The following is an 8,237-nucleotide window of genomic DNA, read 5'->3' as shown; positions in this document are numbered from 1 at the left end:
CCACTGTCCCGAAGCCTTTTATACTTTTCTTTGGGGGCACTCAGAACTGAGTGTGTGTGTGTGTGTGAGTGTGTCCTTCTGAACTTAGTTTAGCCTGAAATGAGCAAAGACAAGTACCCCCCATTTTACACAGATGACTTTCACAAATTGATACCTTTTAAAAATATATGAACTGTAATGTTGTAGAATTTTACAAGAGGCAGTGAACTTCAGGGCTGTCAGCAATGCAGGCAGAACAGTTGGAGGGACATCAGGTGCTCGTGCTCAGTGGCTGAAGTCACACAACATCCACGGCCACCTCTGGTTAATCTTATAGAGTTGTTGCTGTCTGCAGGCATTCAGGGATGTGCCCCCCTCCTCACCAAACATATATATTAGGAAAAGTGTTGAGACTCAGTATAAGAAACAATAAAGAATTAGTAAGGGAAATTGAGTTTATTGTTTTTAAAAAGAAAAATTAGCATCCAGGTAGTTTAATTTCAGCTCCTAATAGACTGATTTGTTGACATTCACAAGGATGCATAAACACCTGCAAGATCTTGGGTCAGCACCGGAGACTCTGAAGCAGCAATCACCACACACAAAGTTCACTGCTGCCCTTGACATCCTTATAGAATTACTTGATTAAGAAAAGGCCATAGATGTTAAATATCATCATTTTGAGAAACCAGTTCTTTTGAAATCTTATATACAATTGTAACTGAATTGGATAAAGAAATGCTAAATGTGTAATAAAGTATCCAAAGAGGTAATGATTACTGAAAATACCACAAATTGAAGAGGACCACAGCATAATATGCATATATATTTTAATGATCTGGAAGAATCAGCTCAGCAGTATATTCGAGACATCTAGAGATGATGTCAAAAGGGGGTGTCTTTGGATAGCTTTTTGTGAATGTTAGAGTGAAGTCAGGGTCAGGTACACAAATTAGGTTTAAAAGCAAAAGGTGAAACAGATTTCTTTTCAAAAATCTATTGTGTCAGTTTAGAAATCATCAAATCCATGGGTCAAGGTAAGAAAAAGAAAAAAAAACTAGTGACCACGTGACTGTTTCAGGAGCTGGTAATAAAATGACAGTTGACAATTGTGTAAATTAGATATGTTCTTGGTGCCCAACTGACCCAAAGATTTTTAGTCCATGTGCCAAAAATATATCAAGGAATAAATAGTGATCTATGTTTTGTCAGATCTTTTATTCCCCCTTCAAGCCTGCATTGTGATTAGGAAACTAAGAACTTCTACTGCAGGGAGGGGGATTTTCAGAAATGGAATGTCCCCCAACTGAGAAAATAAAGAAAATCTAGCCGTACACTGTAGAGACACAGGGAGATCTGTTGAGCCAGATGACACTTGCTTTACTGTCAACTAGTAGGAGGTGCAGGTTTTGATGAATTGGGTACCATGTTGCTGCTTTTCTCAAGGTATTGCCCAAGGCTCTTGAGAAGCGATGAATTGGGGCCAAGGAATTAGCCTTCGATTGCCCTTTGCCATGGATGTTGTCTGTATTCTCCAATTTTAAGCTTTAGCTTAGACAAGTTGTAGCGTCTTGCCAAGTGAGCTACAGACAGGAAGTGAGTCTTGAAGCATACGGCTCTTTCTTCCTCACTGCAGCAGAGAACCACTGCATTGGAGCATCCTGAGATGTCATCGATGGTCATTTTTCATGTTAGGAATCAGTAAGGATGCTATGTCCACATGGATGAGGAGCGTAAGATTTCAGTCTCTAAAGTGGTAATGATGGGTTGACCTTTTCACTTAAAGAGTCTCACATCAACAAATGCGTGTCTGTTCTGGACCAAGAAGAAGCAAGTGTTTGAAAAAGAATAGCTTGAAAGGTCAGTGGGACATGTCAGGCATCTTCTTCATGTCTTCAAGTTCGGGTATCAAAAATGCTTTTCCTATCCTGAGTGATACTGACAATTTGCCGTGATCTGTGCCTCATGAATACCAAAGGCTTTCCTAAATAATATATCAAGAAATGGTAACATTCTTGATATGTGTTAAACCGGGGGAGATGAAGGAATTAAAATTAGTTCCAAATACTGATTTTTTTAAGGATATCAATTTTATAGAAACTTTTGAAGAATTAAAGTGACAGAAAATTTCAAAGCACTTTTCCTTCTGGTAAGAAAGGGTTCTGTATTCCTTTACTGATGAATGTAACATAGAATCAGTACTAATATTGTTTGTATTGTACTTAGTGTTTACAGAGTGATTCACAGATATTCTCCTATTTCATCTGTGCAATGACCTCTGGAAGGTAAGATTTCCTAGTTATGCTTTTTAATGTCTATTTTTAGCTCTGTCTAAAAGCAGATTGATTGAGCTCCATTTGTTCAGTTTAGAAGGCTGGACTGATTAATTGTGTCAGAACATTCCAGGAGGCAGAGGAAAGGAAGAGACATGGGTTCTACATGATGGAAACTGCTCCTGAAATGATTTGACCAGCAGTCTTAACCATTTTTCCCAAGGCTGGAAACAGAACACAACCGAAGACATGGAAAACAGGGAGCCCATGTGACCACAGCCTTGGCATGTATAGTCACGGCTGTACTCCTGTGCCTTAGAGAGGAGGATGCTTTTGGTCTCTGTTCTACAAACTCTGTTTTGCTTCATCTCCACAGTGTCTTGTTTTATTGGCATATGCTGAAACTTGATTTACATTTCATAGCATTAAAACAAAAATCAAGATCTCTTTATCATTTATTAACTATTTGGTAAATAGTTTTTGGTGAATATTGAACTTTATTATTAGGTCTTACCATGGCAATGTACAACACCTAGTTCCCCAGATAACAGCAGTGGCTTAAACATGCTAAAATTGTATTTCCCTCTTAAATAAAGAAGTCAAGCAATCGGTAGCCCAGGGCTGGTTTGCATGATGGCCACTGGGTCAGAGAACAAGATGCCTGTTATCTTCAGCCCATCAACATGATGGCCCAAATTGGCTGCCTGAGGGTCAACCATCAGGTCCACATTCCAGGAGCAGAATGGAGGGAAGAAATGTGCTTCAGTTCCCTTTTGGGATGGTTCTGTAAAGTCCCTTGTAGCTTTCCTGCTTTTATTTTGCTTTAGACAGAGGGCTGAGAGACAGCTTTCTATGAGGTAAGCTCAATTCAGGACCAGCCATCTCCCTTGAGGGGAGGGGAGGGAGTGGGCGGGAAGGAACCTATCATCTTGCACATGGTGTAAGACACCACGATGAGCCGCCGGGGGCCTCTGCAGTCCGTCCATTGCTTCGGGCTGCACTGAGCAGTTGGTAACGGTTGAGATTTTCACATAGAGGTGCGTGTATGCTGGACCAATTGCTCGGTTCATTTAAACTAGTGGCGACCAGAGCACGTTGGAAAACACATTTGTTCTCACCTTCTAGCCAGTGACCTTCCCGCCAGGTTTCTGTCCTGCTGTTCATTTCCACGTTATTTTCCAAGACTTCCGGAGGAAATGTAAGCAGCCTGATGCTCAAATGCTTTTCTGTGTGATTCCCCCCTTGTTCTTTGCAGGAAAAATAATTTGCCTAGAAAAGAGTGGACGAAATTCCAACCCTCCATTTCTTTAAAGCTCTGAGATTTGGTGTTAGGAAATAGAAGAAAATTCCAGAAACACCCTTAAGAAACATTAATCTTTCAAATGTGATTTGGAACATCAAAGGACAATATATTTTATAGAACAATTTTTAAGACAACAGAATTGGCAGTAAGTTCACATAATGAAACTTCCAACAAATCTTTATATTTCTCCTGGAAATTCCTTGGTTCTTGGTGTAAATTATTAGTAATTAATATCAGCTTTCTATTCTTTCTCTTCCTGTAGTTGTAGAGTTCACATGAAAATAGCTCCTTGTGTCACTGAGAAAGCCTCCTGGTCAGCCTTCTAGTTAAACAGCATGTGTGCTTTTCGGTGGCAGGTGTGCTAAATAGTAGTTTTCAGGCCCTTGAGGGATGCCCATCACACCAGCACTGCGGGAGCCTATTTCTCACCCACGACCAGGTGAGACCCTCATTCCTTCCGCTGCCTCTCCCAGGCCCCAGCATTCTGGTTCTTTCTCATGACCCATTTTCATAAAGTTCAGCCCTGCACCAGCCGAGCAAGTCTTGGTTTCTCAAAGACCAGGATCTTAGTTCTAGGCTTTCTGTTAAAGGACAGTGTATAAAATCAGGAAACTTTATATGTCTTTTGAGGCCTCAGGATCTCTGCAATTAAAACAAGAACTTGAGTTACAATACTATTCTTTTCCACTTCTGAATTTCTAAAACTCCACACAATAGCTTTTTTATTAAGTAGCTAAAAATTTCTCCAGAATATATTATTCGAAGATTCACAAATATCTGTTTATTTATATTTAAAGATGCAATATTTAAGAAATGGAATAATTATTTACTTTTAAAAAATAATTTAAGTCAAGAAATATTTGATACTGAATGTTTACTATGAGTTCAAGTATGTAAGCTTAATTTTTATGGTACTGTCAATAAGGCACACAACGTGAGAGTTCTGGGTTAAGTTTTATCTGGGGCAAAATGAGGACCAGAACCCAGGTGACAGCATCTCAGAGAGCTCGGAGGAACTGCTCTGAAGATGAGGGGGAGCTCAGCATTATATGAGAATTCATTGTATGCGTACGTGCAGTCAAGTATACGTTAAGTCCGAGGCTGCTGCTAGTCGAGGAACAGGTGTCTCTGTTAATGATTTTAGTGCTTTTCTAGATAGGAGGAGATGCAAGAATTTGGGCTCATAAAATTTCCTGAAAATGTCTAAATATCTGAAAGATTTTCTGCCCATTTTCCCAGAGCACAGAGCGCCCCATTCCTGAACTCCACACAGAACTACTTTCAGAGGGTGTTGAAGGTCAGCAGCTGCAGTGGCTCATGACTTAATCAAATCAGAGGCAGATGACACGTGCCAATTTTTAGTTGACAATATGTATATATTTTAGGAAAAAATTTGCTTTTCAACCCTACCCCTGTTTTACTTTTATTTAGAGATCACCTGATAACTGTTAGATGACTTAAGTCAGACGAGGGGTTGAAGGAGTCGTCTCTTGAGCCAGCCAGTGCTCTATGTCAGCCTCCTTGATCACATTCAATTTTCTTTCTCTTCAAACAGCATGCATCTGATTTTATGAAGTTTGGAGCCTGTCCTGAGCACATGGGGTCTGGAAGTGGCCCTGTTCCTGTGGTCTTTGTTTATTCTGTGAATTATTTTGTGAATCTTTATGTGCCCAAGCTTCATCATAATTTCAAACTTAAAGGATTTAAATATGGGAGATGGATGCCAAGTTCTGGGAATAGATTTTCAGGATAACAGCCAGGATTGGTAAAAAGTAGGGAGAATGGATACAGCCTTTAAAAAGAAATGTTATTTTACAATTTCTGGCAGATAAATTAAAGTGCTTGTTGGGATTCTGTCAGGAATGTTTAATTGGGAGACCTATCTCCCATTTTCATGAAATAAAATAATTTTATTATTTGTTTAGTGCCTACTGCCTAACAAATAAGTATCCCCTATGCATATAGTTTTATCGTTTAATCACTACAAAGATTCCCTGGAGAACACACGTGTCACAGGTGAGGGAACCAAGATCATCCAGGGTATGTGGCTGGAAGGCAAATGGGCTGGATGGCTTACCCTCCTTCAGGCTGAGACAGAGACACCAAGGTTTATTGACAAGCTTGTTGTTGAAGTTGTTTATTTAATACTTTGCTTCCTTGATGAAGTGGATCTGTTGAAATTGTTTATGTCTGGACTATCTTCCCCTCTCTCCTCTGCCTCAGGACTTCTCCTCATAAGTAGTATGAATTCAGCCTGAAATGATTCAGGAAAATCAGAAAATAAAAAATTAGCCCACACAAATGTCTGATAAGTCTTTGTATTTCAGTACTTCCTAAAACTCTTAGAAACACAAGGAAGGTGTGTTACCTCGGGGACTGAGTGCATTTGAAGTGTGAGGAATGTAAGTGTGATCTGGTAAAGGCACAGGCTCTATAGACAGTGATCCCTATTTGGATCCTGGCTCCCCTAAGTACTGGAAACATGACCACCCAGAGCCTCAGTTTCTTCATGTGTTAAGTGGGCTGATGGAGCTCACCTCCAAGTGGCCAGGTCAAAATGAGATGGTACGAGTGACTCTCAGGCAGAATGCTTGTCAAAATGCTAGTTGCTCTTGCTGCTTTATAATGTCTCCTTAGGTAATTCCGTTGTCCATTGGCTTGCGAATACCTCCTCATTTGATTTAAAAAAAATAGCATGCCCTAAAAATTTTAAAAATAAGGAATGAAGATTTACTGATTAATGCTGGTTGTATTTTTATAGGTCATTTATTAAAAAAAATGTAAGAGTTCTCTAAAGAGAATTTATTCTGTGTGCCTAGAATAAGATTCAGTTAAAAATGATTTTCCTTTAAATGCTTTTCAGAAATTTTCTGTGATATTTTTCTTGAATAGTAGTTGAAGATTTCTGAGGAGGTTTTACAATTAGAAAAGTTTATTCTTGTAATAATTGACACGTTAAATAAATGATTCAAACCCTGGACAGCATAAAGCCCTGGCTTTTTTTTTTTAATATATATAATTTTGGTGGTTAGTGCTATGACATATTATTATTTATTAACGGTTTTGATTTTGCTTCTGGGTTGTCCTAGGTTTCGGCACATGTGCCTTGGAAGGTCTCTCGGGCAAAGATGCTTATTTAAGAAGGTTGTCATTGTAAATGCTCTCAAGAGGATTAAACAAATTCCACAGCAAATAAATGAACATGTTTGGAAGGTTTTCCACCCTCATGTAATTTCCAGAAAACAGACATGATTCACTTGCTAAACCAAACACACAGGTACAGTAATGAGCCTGGCTCACATGACTGGACAGCACGGAGGGAGCCTCATCTATCGGCGTGGGTTACGCTGCAGGAAGGGCAACTGAAATTTTAATTAGAATTTATTTCCAGCGAGTGCTGCTTCCGCGTTTATCTCCCCAAATTAAGGAAGTGCCCTCTTTGCCTGGCCATCAGTCTGCAAAGCCACACGGCTCACACACTCCCCTGTTCATCAGAAGGCTGGTGGAGTCAGTTTGCTTGGACACACTTAGCTACACTCGCAGCGGGGATCATCAGTCTCTTCTGTGTGTTCACCTCCACGTGCAGGGGAGAAAATCGACTTTTGTGCCGACAAACGCTAATTGACTACCAGTTGTTTCAGAGGGACTGTGATGTTGAAAACTGGTATCCCTTTAATTTTTATATGTTGGATGCTGACAAATTGCATGGCCACACCCCCACTGTAAGTACACCCACCAGGGAGGGTGTCGGAGTTTGAATCTGTGTGTTTTAGTATTCAGATCCTGGCACTGGTCAGCTTTCAGTGTTCTCGCTGGGTTTGGGAGACTATTTCTCAAGCGATTTCTTTGGCTACCAATAAATTTGCAAAGCCGTCTCCTTCAGTGGAGTTCCGATGAGTTGAGTTGGGAGGGGCATGTGAAATTGAGGAGGGCAGAGAGGTGCAATGAAAACTAGCCACCATCTGGTTACCTCTCATTTTTTATGGGCCAAAGATGCTTGTCTTCTTTTCTTTCCTCCTCCATCCATCCCTTCAGGTCAGGGAGTCGTCTTCAAGAATTTCATCCTAAAATGTAAAGTAATGATGAAGGCAGTGTGTTTCTTTGGTTGATTTCATTTGATTTGCGTTCATTGTTAAAGATTTTCTGGTGAGGTTCTTATGAGCTCTTAAAAGCTGGAAGAGCAGCACAACCAAGGAGAGAAAGTCAGAGGAACGAGTCAGCGGCCCCTGTGAGGTCTGCGGGACGAAGGCAGGAGGTGGGGCAGAGGCAGCACCGTGGCCTCCCCTGCAGCCCTGAGGGCAACGTGCGCATGTAAAGCCAGCGTCTCTTGCCACCATGTGTTCTAACAGGACTCCCACTAAAGGAATGCGAGATTTGGGGAGGCCTTACCTTTTACCCTCTGGTCAAACATCTTTAATGCTGACTGTATTTATTCAAGATGACACAGAGATCACCTGCAGAGCGTGAGGGAGTGGTGCTTGCTTCCTGTCTTGCCCGCCCCAGGCTCACTCATCAGATACCTGATTCTCGCAGGCACTGCAGTGCCCGTTGGGGGAGCTCTGCTCCTGGGGTTTTCTGCTCCTGTGGGGGGAGCTCTGCTCCTCGGGGAGCTGGGCACGGGAGTGTGCACATTGGAGCCGGTCGCACCAGCGCTGATACCTCTCTACGTGTTGTGCCTTTTG

General features: G+C 41.1%; 1 long non-coding RNA gene across 1 annotated transcript; it reads right to left on the bottom strand.

Annotated features, from left to right (window-relative positions):
- Window positions 1-2,015: 2,015 nt before the first annotated feature.
- On the bottom strand, window positions 2,016-7,823 carry LOC141575478 (uncharacterized). The gene is made up of 4 exons (XR_012503077.1): window positions 7,526-7,823; window positions 6,093-6,255; window positions 5,633-5,809; window positions 2,016-4,197 (listed from the first exon to the last, which is right to left on the bottom strand). It is a non-coding gene; the product is annotated as an uncharacterized LOC141575478 (long non-coding RNA).
- Window positions 7,824-8,237: the final 414 nt, after the last annotated feature.

This window comes from Camelus bactrianus, chromosome 3 (assembly GCF_048773025.1).
Source record: "Camelus bactrianus isolate YW-2024 breed Bactrian camel chromosome 3, ASM4877302v1, whole genome shotgun sequence".
Taxonomy (NCBI): Eukaryota; Metazoa; Chordata; class Mammalia; order Artiodactyla; family Camelidae; genus Camelus; species Camelus bactrianus.
The sequence above is the reverse complement of the archived record's forward strand: the minus strand, read 5'-3'. Positions and strand labels throughout refer to the sequence as shown.